The following is a 24,102-nucleotide window of genomic DNA, read 5'->3' as shown; positions in this document are numbered from 1 at the left end:
GACAATCGCACCGGCCACGACACCCAATCATCTTAGTGGAGAACAGAGCCAGAAAGAACTGGCTCTTTAGGTACAATAGCCAGAATGCTCGTTTGCATTGACAGGTGTGTCATTGACATAAAGCAGTCTGATGATGATTACTAGATAGCCATACCTTTAGACCCTCGCTATCAGAGCAAAATTGGGGAATGTTTCCCCATCCTGAAAGGAGGCCAAATTACATTATTACCAGGAAGCACTGTCTATGCAGCTTGCTGCAGCATTCAGCACCCTGCAGATTCAACTACTGTTGCTGCCGTCCTGCCTGTTGTCATGTTCCACACAGCTGCTGCTACTGCCTGAGCCATGCCACTGCTGCTGCCTGTCTACCATCATGTTCCAAACAGCTGCTGCTTTCATCATGTCACTGCCGCCAGGATGTCACTGCTGCTGTCTGCCTGCCAACATGCTCTATATGCCTGCTGCCGCTGCCACCACTATTAACTCTACGTGTCCACCATCCTACCACTACAACTCATAAAAAGCTGATCTAATGTCTTGTATGTTCTATGCTATGCTGATTCTATTGCTATAAAAATGTACTTCTAATACTCTAACATTTCCACATCCACACTGTACTGCTGCTGCTCTAAATTAAAAGGGAGAATTTTTATAGGCTTTTTCACAAAGAAGCACTTTGTACGATTAACGCTTGTGTGTTTTGTTATAGGCTGGCTCCATCAAGGCACAATTTCTGGACAATTGGGCCCCAACAATAAGCATATACAAGCATGTTTTTCCAGCTCACCATATCTTTTCCCATGCACGGAACAGACTGGACCAGTCCTCACTTGAAACACGAAGAAAAAGAGAAGTTCCAGGATTCAGGATAAAAGCTAGATGTTTTCTTTATTCATAATGGTCACAATTAACATACATGGACAGCTTCTCCCTCCACCGCTAGGTTGACATGTTTCAGACTTGTTAGTCCTTACTCGTAGAATCTTTTTCTATGTTTGTATATAAACCTTCTTTCCTCCAGACGCAGAAGGTGTCCCCTTGTCACAGTCCTGGGGATAAATAGTTGATGGGAGCGATCTCTGTACTGACCCCTGATATATTTATACATAGTAATTCGATCTCCCCTCAGTCGTCTTTTTTCTAAAATGAATTACCCTAATTTTGATAATCTTTCAGGGTACTGTAGTTGCCCCATTCCAGTTATTACTTTAGTTGCCCTCCTCTGTACAATCTCCAGCTCTGCTATGTCTGCCTTGTTCACTGGAGGCCAGAACTGTACACAGTACTCCATGTGTGGTCAGACTAGTGATTTGCAAAGTGGCAGAACTATGTTCTCATTATGGGCATATATGCCCCTTTTGATGCAACCCATTGTCTTATTGCAAAAACACAAATGCAATAGCACTCTGCAACCAGCACTCTGCCCTGCCTCTATGCTGGATGTTGAATGAGGCATTGGTGTACATTTTGGCCAAAGCGTAATAAGCCACTCACCACGTCAAGGTCGCCTCTATGAGTGGTCCCTAACACTAGTACCTACCTGTTATGGGCCATGATAGCCACACAAAGTCCAGGGAGCGCAGGTACAGCATGCACGCCAGGCACACTCTGCTTTTAACCCCGTCCGGTGCCGTGACAGCTTTCATCGGATCCAGGGATGCAAGTACCAACATGCATGCTGAGCCCACTATATACCTCTCCTGGAGCCAAATGGCTACTGGTAGGCGCTGTAAAAGCAGACTCAGTTTTATACTGACTTTAAAACCAGCCTCCAGGGCAGACTAACTGGTCAGGTCTGCATGACTGCATTGAGATCGCCACGCCTCCAATATATACTACAAAGAAAAAATGTGGGGGGTTCAGTCAGCACAACCCTGTATGCAGGTGCACATCGCTATGGCGAAATACATATACAAACGCAAAAACACAAATGCAATAGCACTCTGCAACCAGCACTCTGCCCTGCCTCTATGCTGGATGTTGAATGAGGCATTGGTGTACATTTTGGCCAAAGCGTAATAAGTCACTCACCACGTCAAGGTCGCCTCTATGAGTGGTCCCTAACACTAGTACCTACCTGTTATGGGCCATGATAGCCACACAAAGTCCAGGGAGCGCAGGTACAGCATGCCTCATTCAACATCCAGCATAGAGGCAGGGCAGAGTGCTGGTTGCAGAGTGCTATTGCATTTGTATTTTTGCGTTTGTATGTGTATTTCGCCATAGCGATGTGCACCTGCATACAGGGTTGTGCTGACTGAACCCCCCACATTGTCTTATTGGCCTTGGCAGCAGCTGCCTGACATTGTTTTTTAATGCTTAGTTTGCTGTTTATTAAAATTCCTAGATCCTTTTCCATGTTAGTGTTACCCAGTGTTTTACCATTTAGTATGTACAGGTGACTTGCATTATTCCTTCCCATGTGCATAACCTTACATTTGTCAGTGTTAAACCTCATCTGCCACTTATCTGCCCAAGTTTCTAATCTATCCAGATCCATCTGTAGCTGTATATTGTCCTCTTCAGTGTTAATTACTTTAAACAGTTTAGTGTCATCTGCAAAAATGTATATTTTACTGTGCAAGCCTTCTACAAGATCATTAATAAATATATTGAAGAGAATAGGGCCCAATATTGACCCCTGAGGTACTCCACTAGTGACAGTGACCCAATCTGAGTGTGTACCATTAATAACCACCCTCTGTTTTCTATCATTGAGCCAGTTACTAACCACATACAGACGTTTCCTCCAGTCCGAGCATTCTCATTTTATATACTAACCTTTTATGTGGTACAGTGTCAAATACTTTGGAGGCCAGATATATGACATCCATTGATTCACCACTGTCAAGTCTAGAACTCACCTCCTCATAGAAACTGATTTAATTAGTTTGACATGACTGATACCTCATGAAGCCATGCTGATATGATGTTATTTGCTTGTTTTTATTGAGATCCTCCAAGATAGCATCTCTTAGAAAACCTTCAAACAGTTTACACACAACAGATGTTAAACTTACCGGCCTATAATATCCAGGGTCTGTTTTTGCACCCTTTTTGAATATTGGCACCACATTAGCTATGCGCCAATCCGGTGGAGCACTCCCTGTCAGTATACAGTCTGTAAATATCAGAAATAAGGGTCTGGCTCTGACATTACTTGAAGAGATTGTGTCTCCTGTCATCCATTCCCTGTACTTGCACAGATGTTACACCTACACAGGCATGTTATAATTAGAGATGTCCCAAACTATTCGCCGGCGAACATTGTTTGTTCGCGTTCACCGCGGCTGGCGAACATATGCGATGTTCAGTCCGCCCCCTATACGTCATCATTGAGCAAACTTTGACCCTGTACCTCACAGTCAGCAGACACATTCCAGCCAATCAGCAGCATACCCTCCCTCCCAGACCCTCCCACCTCCAATCAAAAAGCAAGGACAGCATCCATCTTAGATTCATTCTGAAGCTGCAGTGTTAGTGAGAGCAGGGAGAGTGCTGATGCTGCTAATTTAATAGGGAAATCGTTAGCTAGGCCAGTGTTCTGTGTCCACTCCAGTCCTCAAAGACTCATCTGTAGAGATGTCGCAAACATAAAATTTTCCATTCGCGAACAGCGAACGCGAATTTCCGCAAATGTTCGCGAACGGGCGAACCGGGCGAAACGCCATAGACTTCAATAGGCAGGCGAATTTTAAAAGTCACAGGGACTCTTTCTGGCCACAATAGTGATGGAAAAGTTGTTTCAAAGGGACTAACACCTGGACTGTGGCATGCCGGAGGGGAATCCATGGCAAAACTCCCATGGAAAATTACGTAGTTGATGCAGAGTCGGGTTTTAATCCATAAAGGGCATAAATTACCTAACATTCCTAAATTGTTTGGAATATTGTGCTTTAAAACATCAGGTATGATGTTGTATCGATCAGGTAGTGTAAGTGTTACGCCCGCTTCACAGTGACAGACCAAACTCCCCGTTTAACGCACCGCAAACAACCGCAAACAGTCCATTTGCACAACCGCAAACTCCCCATTTGCACAAGGTTGAAAACCAAGCTAGCCATGTCCCGTTCCTTGTCCTCACTGACGTCATTGAAGGTCTCCTCCTCCACCCAGCCACGTACAACACCAAGGGTCCCCGAAAGGTGACAACAAGCCCCCTGGGACGCCTGCCGTGGTTGGTCTTTCACCTCCTCAAAGCCACATTCCCCTTCTGACTCCTCTTCTTCAGACTCCTCTCTCTGCGGTGTCGCAGGTCCAGCAATCGACGACGACAAGGCTGCTTCTGGTGGTGATGGTGACCACAACTCTTCCTCTTCATGCTCATCTACGGCCTGATCCAGCACTCTTCGCAGGGCACGCTCCAGAAAAAACGCATATAGGATGACGTCGATGATGTTGCCTTGGGTTTGACTGACCAGGCTTGTCACCTCCGCAAAAGGACGCATGAGCCTACAGCCATTGTTAATGAGCGTTCAGTAACGCAGTCAAAAAATACCCAGCTCCGCAGAGGCTGTCCTCTTTTTTTTAAATTAAAAAATCTGTTCTTACCAGTTTAATGTCTGTTTTGTCCCCTATCAGGGGCCGGTGTGGTGTATGGAATAGATTTTAGGAACCGGGAGATGGAAAAAGATGCTTGGTCGGTCCTTTTACTTCTAATTTGGGGCACTGCACGTGCGCCGTGCAATGTACTGTGCTACCCGATATGAGTGGTATGTTAAGTAGTACTATTTCTATCAGTTTAATCCCTGTTACATCCCCTATCAGGGGCCAGTGTATGGAATAGATTTTAGGAACCGGGAGATGGAAAAAGATGCTTGGTCGGTCCTCTTATTTCCAATTTGGGGCACTGCGCGTGCGCCGTGCAATGTACTGTGCTACCCGATATGAGTGGTATGTTAAGTAGTACTATTCCTATCAGTTTAATCCCTGTTACGTCCCCTATCAGGGGACGTCTATGGAATAGATTTTAGGAACCGGGAGATGGGAAAAGATGCTTGGTTGGTCCTTATACTATCAATTTAGGGCACTGCGCGTGCGCCGTGCAATGTACTGTGCTACCCGATATGAGTGGTATGTTAAGTAGTACTATTCCTATCAGTTTAATCCCTGTTACGTCCCCTATCAGTGGACGTGTATGGAATAGATTTTAGGAACCAGGAGATGGAAAAAGATTCTTGGTTGGTCCTCTTACTTCCAATTATGGCACTGCGCGTGCACCGTGCAATGTACTGTGCTACCCGATATGAGTGGTATGTTAAGTAGTACTATTCCTATCAGTTTAATCCCTGTTACGTCCCCTATCAGGGGACGTGTATGAAATTGAGTTTAGACAACCGCAAAGAGTTGTCAATAGTTGACACACTCATGACATAAATTTTATTCCTCTATGCGTCAATTTTGGTGTAGTGATGACTGTGCTCGTGCGCACGTTTGGGAGATTGCAGTCGATGGCTGTTTTTCAAAGCCTTTGGTCGTGCTGAGGTAGTTCAGTGACAGTTAAAGGGTTTCTATCACTTGGTATGACATAATTAGCTGTCAGACACTAGCGATCTGCTAGTGTCTGCTCTGGCCAACCATCCTACTATAATCACTTGTGGGGCAGCGGTTTTGCTAAAAAACTAACTTTTATAAATATGCTAATGAGCCTCTAGGTGCTATGTGGGCGTCATTAGCACCTAGAGGCTCCGTCTACCTTCATACACAGCCGCCGCCCAGCGCGTCCCTCCAGCCCGCCCATGTCCTCCTCCGTGTGACGCAGCGGACGAGTTCTCGCGCATGCGCCGTGCGCGGCTGTATTCGGCGCATTTGAGATCTCAGCTCGGAGCGGTCAAACATTCAATGCGCATGCGCCGAATACAGCCGCGCATGCGCATTAAATGTGTGACCGCTCCGAGCTGAGATCTCATATGCGCCGAATACAGCCGCGCACGGCGCATGCGCGAGAACTCGTCCGCTGCGTCACACGGAGGAGGACATGGGCGGGCTGGAGGGACGCGCTGGGCGGCGGCTGTGTATGAAGGTAGACGGAGCCTCTAGGTGCTAATGACGCCCACATAGCACCTAGAGGCTCATTAGCATATTTATAAAAGTTAGTTTTTTAGCAAAACCGCTGCCCCACAAGTGATTATAGTAGGATGGTTGGCCAGAGCAGACACTAGCAGATCGCTAGTGTCTGACAGCTAATTATGTCATACCAAGTGATAGAAACCCTTTAAGTGACCCAGAAAACAATGATTCTGCAGTGTGGGCCCATTGTTGCCTAGTAGGCTTTAATGATCACCTTAGATGATCACAAAGAAAATTTATGTTTTTTCTATGCAAAATTATCCAGCCGATCGCTTTTGGTCTGTTCACAATGAAGCAACGACCTTATCTCATCTGGGGTGTGCCAACATTGCCATTGCCAACAACTCATAGAGGTGATCGCTTCATTGTGATACGCAAGCCCCTTCACCACAACAAGGTACTGATCACGAAGGGGAATTGACATATATACAGTAGGTATTGTTGCAGCCGCTGCTACGGCCGGAAAAATTGATGTTGAAAGTGCACTAAAACATTGAGGCTTGAACCCTAGTTGGTGGCGGAGAAGTCACGCAAGTCATCCGGCATGCAGAGATTAAATACAGCAGCGTGTGGACCATTTTATAGCCCAATGCATCTCATCAGGCCTTTTTTAGTCAAATGCATCCCCCACTGTCAGTCCCTTCGGGTTCCCATGCCTCATTCATCTTAATAAAGGTGAGGTAATCTAGACTTTTTTCACCTAGGCGACTTCTCTTCTCAGCGACAATACCTCCTGCTGCGCTGAAGGTCCTTTCTGACAGGACACTTGAAGCGGGGCATGCCAGAAGTTCTATCGCAAATTGGGATAGCTCAGGCCACAGGTCAAGCCTGCACACCCAGTAGTCTAGGGGTTCATCGCTCCTCAGAGTGTCGATATCTGCAGTTAGGCGAGGTAGTCTGCTACCTGTCGGTCGAGTCGTTCTCTGAGGCTGGACCCCGAAGGGCTGTGGCGATGCGTAGGACTTAAAAAGCTCTGCATGTCCTCCATCAACAACACGTCTGTAAAGCGTCCTCTCCTTGCCGGCGAGGTCATGGTAAGAGGAGGATTACTTTCACCTCTTCCCCTGTTAGATTCCCGTTGTGCTGTGACATCACCCTTATATGCTGTGTAAAGCATACTTTTTAACTTGTTTTGGAACTGCTGCATCCTTTCCGACTTCCGGTAATTTGGTAACATTTCAGGCACTTTCTGCTTATACCGGGGGTCTAGTAGCGTGGCCACCCAGTACAGGTCATTCTCCTTCAGCCTTTTTATACGAGGGTCCCTCAACAGGCATGACAGCATGAAAGACCCCATTTGCACAAGGTTGGATGCCGAGCTACTCATGTCCCGTTCCTCGTCCTCACTGATTTCATTAAAGGTCTGTTCTTCCCTCCAGCCACGTACAACACCACGGGTACCAGATAGGTGACAACGAGCACCCTGGGATGCCTGCTGTGGTTTGTCTTCCTCCTCCTCAAAGCCACATTCCTCCTCTGACTCCTCTTCCTCAGACTCCTCTTCCAGCATTGCCGCAGGTCCAGCAAGCGATGCTGATAAGGCTGTTTCTGGTGGTGATGGTGATCCAGCACTCTTCGCAGGGCACGCTCCAGGAAGAAAACAAATGGGATGATGTCGCTGATGGTGCCTTCGGTGCGACTGACTAGGTTTGTCACCTCCTCAAAAGGACGCATGAGCCTACAGGCATTGAGCATGAGCGTCCAGTAACGTGGTAAAAAAAATACCCAGCTCTGCAGAGGCTGTCCTAGCACCCAGGTCATACAAATACTCGTTCACTGCTTTTTCTTGTTGGAGCAGGCGGTCGAACATTAGGAGTGTTAAATTCCAACTTGTCGGGCTGTTGCAAATCAAGCGCCTCACTGGCATGTTGTTTCGCCGCTGAATATCGGAAAAGTGCGCCATGGCCGTGTAGGAACGCCTGAAATGGCCGCACACCTTCCTGGCCTGCTTGAGGATGTCCTGTAAGCCTGGGTACCTATGCACAAAGCGTTGTACAATCAGATTCAACACATGTGCCATGCACGGCACATGTGTCAACTTGCCCAATTTCAATGCCGCCAACAAATTGCTTCCGTTGTCACACACCACTTTGCCGATCTCCAGTTGGTGCGGAGTCAGCCACTGATCCACCTGTGCGTTTAGGGCGGACAGGAGTGTTGGTCCGGTGTGACTCTCTGCTTTCAGGCAAGTCAACCCCAAGACAGCGTGACACTGTCGTATCCGGGATGTGGAATAGCCCCTGGGGAGCTGGGGGGGTGCAGTTGATGTGGAGCAAGACGCAGCAGCAGAAGAGGACTCAGCCGAGGAGGTTAGCGAAGAGGATGGAGTAGGAGGAGTAGAGGAGGTGGCAGCAGGCCTGCCTGCAAGTCGTGGCGGTGTCACCAACTCCTCTGCAGAGCCACGCATTCCATGCTTGGCAGCCGTCAGCAGGTTTACCCAATGCACAGTGTACGTGATATACCTGCCCTGACCGTGCTTTGCAGACCAGGTAACAGTGGTCAGATGGACCCTTGCCCCAACACTGTGTGCCAGACATGCCATGACTTCCTTTTCCACAATAGAGTACAGGTTGGGGATTGCCTGAAAAAATATTTTCGGCCGGGTACCTTCCACTGCGGTGTCCCAATAGCTACAAATTTTTTGAAGCCCTCAGACTCCACCAGCTTGTATGGTAAAAGCTGGCGGGCTAAGAGTTCCGACAAGCCAGCTGTCAGACGCCGGGCAAGGAGGTGACTCTGTGACATTGGCTTCTTACGCTCAATCATTTCCTTGACAGACACCTGACTGTGGGCAGGAGAGCAGGAACTGCTGAAGGTGAGAGGCGGAGTGGCGGATGGTTGAGAGGGGGCAAGGAGGACAGCAGTGGTTGACGTGGCTGAAGATGCTGGACCAGGAGGAGGATGGTGGCATTGAGTTTGTGTGCTGCTTGTACTCAACATGTGTTGATCCCATAGGCGTTTGTGATGTGAGATCATGTGCCTTCGCAAAGCAGTTGTACCTAGGTGGGTGTTGGACTTCCCACGACTCAGTTTCTTTTGGCACAGGTTGCAAATGGCATCGCTGTTATCAGAGGCAGACACGCAAAAAAAATGCCACACTGCTGAGCTTTGCAATGACAGCATTCTGGTGGTGGCAACAGCATGCGTTGATTGGCGTGCTGTCTGGCTGACCCCGGGTGCCGATACATGCTGTCTGACTGTGCCACTAGCTCTTTGCGACGACCTCCCCCTGCTTCCAACTCATCTCCTCCTCCTCTCTGTCTCCCCATCTGAGCTTTCCCCCTGTTGTTCTTCTCTTCGAGCGGGCACCCACGTGACATCCACGGACACATCGTCATCATCAACCGCTTCACTTGTATCTGACAACTCAGCAAAGGAAGCAGCAGCGGGTACAACATCATCATCATCACACCGTACGTCCATGTGTGTAATGCTGCCTGACTGAGACATATCCCTGTTATCTACATCCTCTGGCAATAATGGTTGCGCATCACTCATTTCTTCCAACTGATGTGTAAATAACTCCTCTGACAGATCAAGTGAAGCAGCTGTGGTGCTAGAGTTGGTGGTGGCGGCAGGCGGGCGAGTAGTAACTTGAGAGGTGCCCGAAACTGAGCTGGAGGAGGATGGTGCGTCAAGATTCTGAGCGGAAGCTGTAGAAGATTGGGTGTCCTGTGTTAGCCAGTCAACTATGTCCTCAGGGTACGTGGCCTCTGAACACTGGGCATTATTCTAGGGCCAAAAGAAAATCACAGCACCACGAACACGACAGCCCCTGCGGGGTGGCCTGCCTCTGCCTGTCATTTTTTTTTTTAATTAGGTGTACTATGGGTGCAAGCTACTGTGACACCAGATATGAGTGGTGCAACTGGGCACTGGCAGTAGTGGGCACAGTACACGCTGTTTGCCTGACACACACGCTGGCAGGCAACTGCAATTAGATTACAATTAGAGAAAAAAAAGCGCAGACTTATGTACTAGCAATAAAAAGGGCTTTTTTGGGTGCTGTCAGGACGCTGTCCTTACAGCAGATCAGATGAGTCTTTGAGGACTGGAGTGGACACAGAACACTTGCCTAGCTAACGATTTCCCTATTAAATCAGCAGCAGCTGCACTCTCCCTGCTCTCATTAACACTGCAGCTTCCGAATGAATCTAAGATGGATGTTGTCCTTGCTTTTTGATAGGAGGTGGGAGGGTCTGAGATGGAGGGTATGCTGCTGATTGGCTGGAATGTGTCTGCTGACTGTGAGGTACAGGGTCAAAGTTTGCTCAATGGTGAAGTATAGGGGGCGGACCGAACATCGCATATGTTCGCCCGCCGCGGCGAACGCGAACAAGTGATGTTCGCCGGGAACTGTTCGCCAGCGAATAGTTTGGGACATCTCTACTCATCTGATCTGCTGTATGGACAGCGTCCTGACAGCACCCCTAAAAAGCCCTTTTTAGGGCTAGTACATCAGTTTGCTCTTTTTTTCCCCCCTCTGTAATATAATTGCAGTTGCCTGCCAGCGTGTGTCAGGCCCACAGCGTGTACTGTGCCCACTGCCAGTGCCCACCACTCATATCTGGTGTCACAGTAGCTTGCATTTAAAACAGTAAAACTATTTTTTCACTGTAATCTAATTGCAGTTACCTGCCAGCGTGTGTGTCAGGCCCACAGCGTGTACTGTGCCCACTACTGCCAGTGCCCAGTGCCACCACTCATATCTGGTGTCACAGTAGCTTGCATTTAAAACAGTAAAAAAAAAAAATCACTGTAATATAATTGCAGTTGCCTGCCAGTGTGTGTGTCAGGCCCACAGCGTATACTGTGCCCACTACTGCCAGTGCCCAGTGCCACCACTCATATCTGGTGTCACAGTAGCTTGCATTTAAAACAGTAAAACAATTTTTCTCTGTAATATAAGTGCAGTCGCCTGCAAGCATGTGTCAGGCCCACAGCGTGTACTGTGCCCACTACGCATATCTGGTGTCACAGTAGCTTGCATTTAAAACAGTAAAACTATTTTTTCACTGTAATATAATTGCAGTTGCCTGCAAACGTGTGTGTCAGGCCCACAGCGTGTACTGTGCCCACTACTCATATCTGGTGTCACAGTAGCTTGCATTTAAAACAGTAAAACTATTTTTTCACTGTAATAAAATTGCAGTTGCCTGCCAGCGTGTGTGTCAGTCTCACAGCGTGTACTGTGCCCACTACTGCCAGTGCCACCTCTCATATCTGGTGTCACAGTAGCTTGCATTTAAAACAGTAAAACAATTTTTCACTGTAATATAATTGCAGTTGCCTGCCAGCGTGTGTGTCAGGCCCACAGCGTGTACTGTGCCCACTACTCATATCTGGTGTCACAGTAGCTTGCATTTAAAACAGTAAAACTATTTTTTCACTGTAATATAATTGCAGTTGCCTGCCACCGTGTGTGTCAGGCCCACAGCGTGTACTGTGTCCACTACTACCAGTGCCCAGTGCCACCACTCATATCTGGTGTCACAGTAGCTTGCATTTAAAACAGTAAAACAATTTTTTCACTGTAATCTAATTGCAGTTGCCTGCCAGCGTGTGTGTCAGGCCCACAGCGTGTACTGTGCCAACTATTCATATCTGGTGTCACAGTAGCTTGCATTTAAAACAGTAAAACTATTTTTTCACTGTAATATAATTGCAGTTGCCTGCAAGCGTGTGTGTCAGGCTCACAGCATGTACTGTGCCCACAACTCATATCTGGTGTCACAGTAGCTTGCATTTAAAACAGTAAAATATTTTTTTCACTGTAATATAATTGCAGTTGTGTCACGGCTGAGGATGGGGAAAACCTTCAGCCGTGCGATGGACAGTGGATGGTAGTCACGTCTTGGCCAGAACCACAGAACTAGGGAGCAGGTCACCTCCTATTGCCTCCCTAATCTGACCCTAACTCCTAGCGACATGAGCCGACCTTGAAGGTAGGAGGGACTCATGCTCTGGAACCTCGGGTCCCTACTTGCCCTCCGCGGTCCCTACGCTAGGAGCTGGGTAGACTACCTGTTCCTCCTGGACATGGAGAAATAGGAGTCTAAAGATGGCCAAACTATAAAGACAGGGGAAACAGAAACAGGCATATGGCAATGGCAGGTAAGTGCAACTAGTACTAACACCCACCTGCCACAGACACAGGGCCTGGGACCCAAGTATCAGTGCTGCTGTCCACAAACACAAATGACAGAGCACACACACCACATAGGACACCAGGAAACCATACGCTGCAAAGAATAGACATGACACACAAACACATCCTCATAACATCGTGTATAAACAATACATAACAATTTGTTTATGACAACAAGGGTGGCCCCCACTGGCAGATGGAAATACCAGGAGGGTTTCTCCAGCAAAGCATGGCTGAAGAACCCCTCAGCTTCAGATCTCCAAAGAGGCTTTATAGCCCAAAGTGTCCACACCCACACAGACACACACAGGAGAGGGAATTAACCCTTCCAACACTAACAGGGAGTGAAACCACTTAAAGGGGAAGTGTCCAAATGCACATCACACTGTAGCTGTTACCGCAGGCAACGACATGGGTGGCAACCATGTCCTGGGAGTCAGCCAGAAGGCCGAGACACTGCCACCACATGTACACATACCAAACGTTGCCACGGGCAGCCACAGTGAAGGGGAAGTGTCACAGTGCACACCTAACATAAACCTAGTGCACACCAGACATACAAAGTGCATAACATACACATACACACCTAACAGAGAGGTTGCTAGGTGCAACCGCATGCACATTGCCGCAAGCTGCCTAGCACCAGCTCAGGCTGCTCTACTGCGACAATACCCAACTACTTGTTGCCCGCGGCAACCACAAGTGAGGCTACACACTAGCGGCCCTCACCTGTGGTTGAACAACTAAACCAGACCTGCCTGCGGTAAAGGAGTCACGGCCATGACCATGGCCGCGACAAGTTGCCTGAAAGCGTGTGTGTCAGGCCCACAGCGTGTACTGTGCCCACTACTCATATCTGGTTTCACAGTAGCTTGCATTTAGAACAGTAAAACCATTTTTTATCTGTAATATAATTGCAGTTGCCTGCCAGCGTGTGTGTCAGGCCCACAGCGTGTACTGTGCCCACTACTGCCAGTGCCCAGTGCCCAGTGAAACCACTCATATCTGGTGTCACAGTAGCTTGCATTTAAAACAGTAAAACAATTTTTTCACTGTAATATAATTGCAGTTGCCTGCAAGCGTGTGTGTCAGGCCCACAGAGTGTACTGTGCCCACTACTCATATCTGGTGTCACAGTAGCTTGCATTTAAAACAGTAAAACAATTTTTTCACTGTAATATAATTGCAGTTGCCTGCCAGCGTGTGTGTCAGGCCCACAGCGTGTACTGTGCCCACTACTGCCAGTGCCCAATGCCACCACTCATATCTGGTGTCACAGTAGCTTGCATTTAAAACAGTAAAACAATTTTTTCACTGTAATATAATTGCAGTTGCCTGCCAGTGTGTGTGTCAGGTGCACAGCATGTACTGTGCCCACTACTCATATCTGGTGTCACAGTAAGTTTGCATTTAAAACAGTAAAACAATTTTTTCACTGTAATATAATTGCAGTTGCCTGTCAGCATGTGTGCCAAGCCCACAGCGTGTACTATGCCCACTCCTGCCAGTGCCCAGTGCCACCACTCATATCTGGTGTCACAGTAGCTTGCATTTAAAACAGTAAAACAATTTTTTCACTGTAATATAATTGCAGTTGCCTGCCAGCGTGTGTGTCAGGCCCACAGCGTGTACTGTGCCCACTACTGATATCTGGTGTCACAGTTGCTTGCATTTAAAACAGTAAAACAATTTTTTCACTGTAATATAATTGCAGTTGACTGCAAGCATGTGTGTCAGGCCCACAGCGTGTACTGTGCCCACTACTTTTATCTGGTTTCACAGTAGCTTGCATTTAAAACAGTAAAACAATTTTTTCTCTGTAATATAAGTGCAGTTGCCTGCCAGCGTGTGTGTCAGGCCCACAGTGTGTACTGTGCCCACTACTGCCAGTGCCCACCACTCAGGGCCGGTGCAAGGATTTTTGCCAACACAAGCGAAGCTACATTTTGGCGCCCCCTTCCCCCTCGCAGCTCACCTAGCCCTGGTCCAGTCTGCAGCAGCTGGCTTCTCGTCTGTGTGGTCCTGGTATCTTCTCTCTGCTTTAGACAATCGCTGGTTTGAGGACCGTATTTTTCGCCCTCTAAGACACACCTAGGTTTTAGAGGAGGATAATAATAAAAAAAAATTCCATTACACCTCAGGTCAGACCAGCAATCAGACCCCAATGTTAATAAGACCTCAGCTCACAGCCCCATGTCAGCCATCAGCCCCCATCTATCAGCCCCCCATGTCAGACATCATGCCGCCATGTCAGCCATTAGCCCCCCATTTCAGCCATCAGCCCCCATCCGTCATGCCACCATGTAACCATCCATCATGCCCCCATGTAAGCAATCATGCCCCCATGTCCAGCCATCAGCCCCCCATGTCACATTTCTCCCCCTCCATGTCAAATCACCCCCCTATGTCACATCAGCCCCTCCATGTCACATTTCTCCCCCTCCATGTCACATTTTTCCGCCCCTCCCCCAGAGTGTGCCCTAAGGCAGCCGCTTGTTCTGCCTTATGGTAGCACCGGCCCTGCCACCACTCATATCTGGTGTCACAGTAGCTTGCACGCATAGTACCACTAATCGAAAAAAATATGACAGGCAGAGGCAGGCCACCCCGCAGGGGCTGTCGTGGTCATGGTGCTGTGATTTCCTTTGGCCCCAGAATAATGCCCAGTGTTCAGAGGCCACGTCCCCTTAACTCGAAAAGTTCTGAGGACATAGTTGACTGGCTAACACAGGACACCCAATCTTCTACAGATTCCACTCGGAACCTTGACACACCATCCTCCTCCAGCTCAGCTTCGAGAACCTCTCAAGTTACCACTCGCCCGCCTGCCGCCACCACCAACACTAGCACCACAGCTGCTTCACTTGATCTGTCAGAGGAGTTATTTACACATCAGTTGGAAGAAATGAGTGATGCGCAACCATTATTGCCAGAGGATGTAGATAACAGGGATATGTCTCAGTCAGGCAGCATTACACACATGGACGTACGGTGTGATGATGATGATGTTGTACCCGCTGCTGCTTCCTTTGCTGAGTTGTCAGGAAACAAGTGAGGCGATTGATGATGACGATGTGTCCGTAGATGTCACGTGGGTGCCCGCTCGAAGAGAAGAAGAACAGGGGCAAAGTTCAGATGGGGAGACAGAGAGGAGGAGAAGACGAGTTGGAAGCAGGGGGAGGTCGTCGCAAAGAGCTAGTGGCACAGTCAGACAGCATGTATCGGCACACGGGGTCAGCCAGACAGCACGACAATCAACACATGCTGTTGCCACCACCAGAATGCTGTCATTGCAAAGCTCAGCAGTGTGGCATTTTTTTTGTGTGTCTGCCTCTGATAACAGCGATGCCATTTGCAACCTGTGCCAAAAGAAACTGAGTCGTGGGAAGTCCAACACCCACCTAGGTACAACTGCTTTGCGAAGGCACATGATCTCACATCACAAACGCCTATGGGATCAACACATGTTGAGTACAAGCAGCACACAAACTCAATGCCACCATCCTCCTCCTGGTCCAGCATCTTCAGCCACGTCAACCACTGCTGTCCTCCTTGCCCCCTCTCAACCATCCGCCACTCCGCCTCTCACCTTCAGCAGTTCCTGCTCATCTGCCCACAGTCAGGTGTCTGTCAAGGAAATGTTTGAGTGTAAGAATCCAATGTCAAAGATTCACCTCCTTGCCCGGCGTCTGACAGCTGGCTTGTCGGAACTCTTAGCCCGCCAGCTTTTACCATACAAGCTGGTGGAGTCTGAGGCCTTCAAAACATTTGTAGCTATTGGGACACCGCAGTGGAAGGTTCCCGGCCAAAAATGTTTTTTCACAAAAGGCAATACCCAACCTGTACTCTATTGTGGAAAAGGAAGTCATGGCATGTCTGGCACACAGTGTTGGGGCAAGGGTCCATCTGACCACCGTTACCTGGTCTGCAAAGCATGGTCAGGGCAGGTATATCACGTACACTGCGCATTGGGTAAACCTGCTGACGGCTGCCAAGCATGGAATGCGTGGCTCTGCAGAGGAGTTGGTGACACCGCCACGACTTGCAGGCAGGCCTGCTGCCACCTCCTCTACTCCTCCTACTCCATCCTCTTCGCTAACCTCCTCGGCTGAGTCCTTTTCTGCTGCTGCATCTTGCTCCACATCAACTGCACCCCCCCCCCCCCAGCTCCCCAGGGGCTATTCCACATCCCGGATACGACAGTGTCACGCCGTCTTGGGGTTGACTTGCCTGAAAGTAGAGAGTCACACCGGACCAGCACTCCTGTCCGCCCTGAACGCACAGGTGGATCAGTGGCTGACTCCGCACCAACTGGAGATCGGCAAAGTGGTGTGTGACAACGGAAGCAATTTGTTGGCGGCATTAAAATTGGGCAAGTTGACACATGTGCCGTGCATGGCACATGTGTTGAATCTGATCGTACAACACTTTGTGCATAAGTACCCAGGCTTACAGGATGTCCTCAAGCAGGCCAGGAAGGTGTGTGGCCATTTCAGACGTTCCTACACGGCCATGGCGCACTTTTCCGATATTCAGCTGCAAAACAACATGCCAGTGAGGCGCTTGATTTGCGACAGCCCGACACGTTGGAATTCAACACTCCTAATGTTTGACCACCTGCTCCAACAAGAAAAAGCCGTCAACGAGTATTTGTATGACCAGGGTGCTAGGACAGCCTCTGCAGAGCTGGGTATTTTTTTGCCACGTTACTGGACGCTCATGCGCAATGCCTGTAGGCTCATGCGTCCTTTTGAGGAGGATGTCAAACCTAGTCAGTCACACCGAAGGCACCATCAGCGACATCATCCCATTTGTTTTCTTCCTGGAGCGTGCCCTGCGAAGAGTGCTGGATCAGGCCGTAGATAAGCGTGAAGAGGAAGAGTTGTGGTCACCATCACTACCAGAAACAGCCTTATCTCATCGCTTGCTGGACCTGCGCAACGCTGGAAGAGGAGTATTAAGGAAGAGGAGTCAGAGGAGGAATGTGGCTTTGAGGAGGAGGAAGACAAACCACAGCAGGCATCCCAGGGTGCTCGTTGTCACCTATCTGGTACCCGTGGTGTTGTACGTGGCTGGGGGGAAGAACAGACCTTCAATGAGATCAGTGAGGACGAGGAACGGGACATGAGTAGCTCGGCATCCAACCTTGTGCAAATGGGGTCTTTTTCATGCTGTCATGCCTGTTGAGGGACCCTCGTATAAAAAGGCTGAAGGAGAATGACCTGTACTGGGTGGCCACGCTACTAGACCCCCGGTATAATCAGAAAGTGGCTGAAATGTTACAGAATTACCAGAAGTCGGAAAGGATGCAGCAGTTCCAAAACAAGTTATAAAGTATGCTTTACACAGCGTATAAGGGTGATGTCACAGCACAACGGGAATCTAACAGGGGAAGAGGTGAAAGTAATCCTCCTCCTACCACAACCACGCCGGCAAGGACAGACGCTTTACAGACGTGTTGTTGATGGAGGACATGCAGAGCTTTTTAAGTCCTACGCATCGCCACAGCCCTTCGGGGTCCACCCTCAGAGAACGACTCGACCGACAGGTAGCAGACTAACTCGCCTTAACTGCAGATATCGACACTCTGAGGAACGATGAACCCCTTGACTATTGGGTGTGCAGGCTTGACCTGTGGCCTGAGCTATCCCAATTTGCAATAGAACTTCTGGCCTGCCCCGCTTCAAGTGTCCTGTCAGAAAGGACCTTCAGCACAGCAGGAGGTATTGTCACTGAGAAGAGAAGTCGCCTAGGTCAAAAAAGTCTAGATTAACTCACCTTTATTAAGATGAATGAGGCATGGATCCCTAAGGGACTGACAGTGGGGGATGCATTTGACTAAAAAAGGCCTGATGAGATGCCTTGGGCTAAAAATGGTCCACACGCTACTGTATTTAATCTTTTGCATGCCGGATGACTTGCGTGACTTCTCCGCCACCAACTAGGGTTCAAGCCGCAATGTTTTAGTGCACTTTCTGCCTGGAAAACATAAATTTTTCTGGCTGCTGCTACAGCAGCGGCTGCAACAATGCCTAATTTTTCAGGCATGCGTATATGCCTAATTTTTCTGGCCTCTAGTGCTGCACTGTGGCTGCAAAAACAAAACAAACAAAAAAGGCACATACATGTGTCAATTCCCCTTCGTGATCGTTACCTTGTTGTGGTGAAGGGGCTTGCGTATCACATTGAAGTGATCACCTCTATGAGTGTGTTGGTAATGGCAATGTTGGCACACCCCAGATGATAAGGTCGTTGCTTCATTGTGAACAGACCAAAAGCGTACTAGGCCAACAATGGGCCCACACTGCAGAATCATTGTTTTCTTGGTCACTTAACTGTCACTGAACTACCTCCACACGACCATAGGCTTTGAAAAACCGCCATCGCCTGCAATCTCCCAAATGTGCGCATGAGCACAGTCATCACTACACCAAGATTAACGCATAGAGGAATAAAATTTATGTCATGGGTGTGTCAACTATTGACAACTCTTTGCGGTTGTCTAAACTCTATTCGATACACATCCCCTGATAGGGGACGTAACAGGGATTAAACTGATAGGAATAGTACTACTTAACATACCACTCATATTGGGTAGCACAGTACATTGCACTGCGCACGCGCAGTGCCCCAAATTGGAAGTAAGAGGACAAACCAAGCATCTTTTTCCATCTCCTGGTTCCTAAAATCTATTCCATACACGCTTCCTGATAGGGGACGTAACAGGTATTAAACTGATAGGAATAGTACTACTTAACATACCACTCATATCGGGTAGCACAGTACATTGCACGACGCACGCGCAGTGCCCCAAATTGGAAGTAAGAGGACCAACCAAGCATCTTTTTCCATCTCCCGGTTCCTAAAATCTATTCCATACATGTCCCATGATAGGGGACGTAACAGGGATTAAACTGATAGGAATAGTACTTCTTAACATACCACTCATATCGGGTAGCACAGTACATTGCACGGCGCATGTGCAGTGCCCCAAATTGGAAGTAAGAGGACCGACCAAGCATCTTTTTATATCTCCCGGTTCCTAAAATCTATTCCATACACGTCCCCTGATAGGAGACGTAACAGGGATTAAACTATAGGAATAGTACTACTTAACATACCACTCATATCGGGTAGCACAGTACATTGCACGGCACACGCGCAGTGCCCCAAATTGGAAGTAAGAGGACCGACCAAGCATCTTTTTCCATCTCCCGGTTCCTAAAATGTATTCCATACACCGACCCCTGATAGGGGACAAAACAGAGATTAAACTGGTAAGAACATATTTTTTTAATTAAAAAAAAAGAGGACAGCCTCTGCGGAGCTGGGTATTTTTTTGGCCGCGTTACTGAACGCTCATGCACAATGTCTGTAGGCTCATGCGTCCTTTTGCGGAGGTGACAAACCTGGTCAGTCAAACCCAAGGCAACATCATAGACCTCATCCCATATGCGTTTTTTCTGGAGCGTGCCCTGCGAAGAGTGCTGGATCAGGCCGTAGATGAGCATGAAGAGGAAGAGTTGTGGTCACCATCACCACCAGAAGCAGCCCTTGTCGTCGTCTATTGCTGGACATACGGCACCGCAGAGAGAGGAGTCTGAAGAAGAGGAGTCAGAGGAGGAAGGTGGCTTTGAGGAGGTGGAAGACCAACCACAGCAGGCGTCCCAGGGGGCTTGTTGTCACCTTCGGGGACCCTTGGTGTTGTACGTGGCTGGGTGGAGGAAGAGACCTTCAATGACGTCAGTGAGGACAAGGAACGGGACATGGCTAGCTTGGTATCCAACCTTGTGCAAATGGGGAGTTTGCAGTTGTGCAAATGGACTGTTTGCGGTTGTTTGCGGTGCGTTAAACGGGGAGTTTGGTCTGTCAGAGTTTGGTCTGTCACTGTGAAGCGGGCCTAACCCTTACACTACCTGATCGATACAACATCATACCTAATGTTTTAAAGCACGTTATTCCAAACAATTTAGGAATGTTAGGTGATTTATGCCCTTTATGGATTAAAACACGACTCTGCGTCAACTACGTAATTTTTCATGGGAGTTTTGCCATGGATCCCCCTCCGGCATGCCACAGTCCAGGTGTTAGTCCCCTTGAAACAACTTTTCCATCACTATTGTGGCCAGAAAGAGTCCCTGTGGGTTCTAAAATTCGCCTGCCTATTGAAGTCTATGGTGGTTCGCCCGTTCGCGAACATTTGCGGAAATTCGCGTTTGCTGTTCGCGAACGGAAAATTTTATGTTCGCGACATCTCTAGTTATAATAGACAAAATACATGATACAGGTCCTGACAGAGAAGGATATACAGTTTTAAATACTTTTTTAATCATTAAAGGGGTTGCCAAAAAAGCAATGTTTTTACAATAAAACTGTTACAATAATAAGCTTAGGGTATGGCTCAGCTTTTACGACTGCAGAAGCAACATTGGCCTATTTTTTGTACTGTATAACCTGCTACAGGGACTGCTGTGGTACAGTCCTGATCAAAAGTTTAAGACCACTTGAAAAATGGCAAAAAATCATATTTTACATTGTTCGATCTTAACAAGGTTCCAAGTAGAGCTTCATCATGCAACAAGAAGAAATGAGAGTGAGACAAAACATTTTTTTGAGCATTCAATTAATTGAAAATAACGACTAAACTGAAACAGGCAGTTTTTCAGCTGATCAAAATTTTAGGACCACATGCCTTTAAAAGGCCAAATCTGTGCAAAGATGTGGATTCATTGTCATTTTCTGTCAGGTAGTCACACGCTGTGATGGCAAAGGCAAAAAAACTCTCCCTTTTTGAACGTGGTCGGGTTGTTGAACTGCATAAGCAGGGTCTCTCACAGCGTGCCATCGCTGCTGAGGTCGGACGCAGTAAGACAGTCATTTGGAATTTCTTAAATGATCCTGAGGGTTATGGAACAAAAAAGTCAAGTGGAAGACCCCAAAAAATGTCATCAGCACTGAGTCGGAGGATCCAATTGGCTGTCCGTCAAGACACTGGATGATCCTCGACCCAAATTAAGGCCCTTACTGGTCCTGACTGCAGCCCCATACCCATCAGACGGCATCTGAGTCTGAAGGCTTCAAAAACAAAAAACGTCTTCAAAGACCTTGTCTCCTTGAACGCCACAGAACTGCTTGTTTGGACTTTGCAAGAGAGCACTAAACATGGGACATTTAAAGGTGGAAGAAAGTTTTATTCTCTGATGAGAAAAAATTAACCTTGATGGTCCTGATGGTTTCCAACGTTACTGGCATGACAAGCAGATCCCACCTGAGATGTTTTCTACGCGCCACAGTGGAGGGGGCGCCATAATGGTCTTTGGTGCTTTTTCCTTCAGTGGAACAATGGAGCTTCAGGAAGTGCAGGGGCGTCAAACGGTCGCTGGCTATGTCCAGATGTTGCAGAGAGCATTCCTCATGACTGAGGGCCCTCGTCTGTGTGGTAACGACTGGGTTTTTCAACAGGACAATGCTACAGTACACAATGCCAGCAGGACAAGGGACTTCTTCCAGGAGAATACCATCACTCTTTTGGCCCATCCTGCATGTTCCCCTGATCTAAATCCAATTGAGAACCTTTGGGGATGGATGGCAAGGGAAGTTTACAAAAATGGACAACAGTTCCAGACAGTAGATGGCCTTCGTGCGGCCGTCTTCACCACTTGGAGAAATGTTCCCACTCACCTCATGGAAACGCTTGCATCAAGCATGCCAAAACGAATTTTTGAAGTGATAAACAATAACAGCGGAGCTACTCATTACTGAGTTCATGTTTGGAAGTTGGATTTCTGTTTTGGGGGGGTTTAGTTTTTTTTTTTAAGGTGTGGTCCTAAACTTTTGATTAGCTGAAAAACAGCCTATTTCAGTTTATTCGTTGTTTTCATTAAATTGAATGCTCAATTTTTTTTTTTCTCACTCCCATTTCTTCTTGTTGCATGTTGAAGCTCTACTTGGAACCTTGTTAAGAACCAGCCATGCTAAATATGATTTCTTGCCATTTTTAAAGTGGTCTTAGAATTTTGATCAGGACTGTATTATATTGTATTCTAAAGATTTCCATATACACTAATAGGATACATGTGTGATTAAAGAGGTTGTCCAGTATTTTTTTATTGATGACCTATCCTCAGGATAGTCAAAAAGATATGTAGGAGCAGCACACAAAGGTCTTGGCGACCGCACCAGAATACACCAGCCACACCACAACCGCAGATCCTCAGCAGTCAGCAGATAGATAAATAAGTGAAAGGCGACGACAGCATCTCAGGTCTCTTCTTTATTGATAGTACTTCAATGAATGTGCACACACAGCGACAAATGCAACGTTTCTGCTAATCGTAGCCTTTGTCAAGCATGCTTTTGTCGCTGTGTGTGCACATTCATTGAAGTACTATCAATAAAGAAGAGACCGGAGATGCTGCAGTCACCTTTTACTTATTTATCTATCCTCAGGATAGGTAATCAATATCAGATCAGTGGGGGTCCGACACCTGGCACACCCACCAATCAGCTGTTTGAGGAGATGGCACGCGGAGTGCACACATGCCATTTCTCTTCTCTCTTCCTGTCTGCTGCTGCTGTTCTCTTCCTGTCTGCTGCATACCTATCCTGATTAGGTCATCAATATGATAAAGCCTAAACAACCCCTTTAAGTTTAAAGGGACACTTTGAGAAAGGGGTATTTTTTAAACTTCGTATTCATAAAAACTATTTAGAATTATTTTTTTTTCTTCATTTTAGCAGTAGTATGCCATTGAAAAGTACATAAAAAATATTGTCCTTCCGCAGCAGTCTCCACAGAGAGGTAAAACTCAGACAGCTAGGTTATCTATTGTCAGTTTACTTCAAAGGTCGAGAAAAATAATACCCCCTTTGAACTACATTGTATTACATACCGTGCGCCGTCACTCTTATTTTAACCTCGATGTGCCCCCGTTTTTTGAATTACACTATTGTCAGTTTACTGCTGCTGTGATGGGAAGATATTATTTGCTAGTATAATGGTCTGAGTGAGAAACTCAAAAGAGGCTGTTGCGGTGCTAAAAGTCCAAAGAAGGAGCTTAAAGTGGTAGTTCATCTCATGACCAGACCTGCAGATGGAAGCATACTTACTGTTCTCCACCATTGAGTCCCGCTCCTTTGCTCCCCTGCCACCGCTGTGTGTTCAGGCTCCCCACAGTCAACACTTAGTTTGTCACTGCTGCAGCCAATAACTGGACGCAGTGGTGATCTGCCAGCCTTATGATACGTCAATCGGTTATCACAATGGGCAAGGGGGGCAGATTACCAATTTGGACAGTCATTGGTTGCAGCAGTGTCAAACTGGATGTTGACAGCAGGGGGACCCTAGTGCTGCAGCGGTGAGCAAAGGAGCCAGGACCCCAGCAAGCAGGGAGCAAGTAAGTATGTTCCCCTCTGCATGTCTGCAAAAAGACACAGAAGATGAACAACTCCTTTAAGAAATAAATAGAGTGGCTATGGGGGAAGGCGTGGCTAGTAGCGCTTGGGAGGCAGACGTGTGAACCCTGACTCCTGAGCTTTCAGCCTTACACGGCTCCAAAGCAGCAAAGTACCATCTGTACAGACACTGAGAACCATGCCGAGACGAGAGGCAAGAAACGCCAAAGTCCAATGAAGCTTACCAGCTTTTTCCTGATGCAGATCAAGATGGTGCCTCCCATTCTTCGGACATAGTAGTGTCACCATCCTTGGCAGCTCTTCATCCAGCTTCTCCAGTGACTCCACACTCAAGAGGTGTCCTTCCTCCTCCCCATCTCACAGTCCCTGCCCAAGATTGCCATAATAGCACTTCAGGGAAGGGGCAGAGTAGACCAGTAGAAGCTGCCATTAAGGGAGGAGACCTTATGGATCTAATGCAGGATCCCTAT

General features: G+C 47.7%; 1 long non-coding RNA gene across 1 annotated transcript; it reads left to right on the top strand.

Moving 5' to 3' along the window:
* Positions 1-1,174: 1,174 nt before the first annotated feature.
* LOC121002168 lies at positions 1,175-22,711 on the top strand. The gene is made up of 3 exons (XR_005779238.1): positions 1,175-1,330; positions 5,468-5,473; positions 22,667-22,711. It is a non-coding gene; the product is annotated as an uncharacterized LOC121002168 (long non-coding RNA).
* Positions 22,712-24,102: the final 1,391 nt, after the last annotated feature.

The sequence above is a fragment of the Bufo bufo genome, chromosome 5, assembly GCF_905171765.1.
Source record: "Bufo bufo chromosome 5, aBufBuf1.1, whole genome shotgun sequence".
NCBI lineage: Eukaryota > Metazoa > Chordata > Amphibia > Anura > Bufonidae > Bufo > Bufo bufo.
Note: the sequence above shows the minus strand (reverse complement) of the source record. Positions and strands in the feature narration are given on the sequence as shown.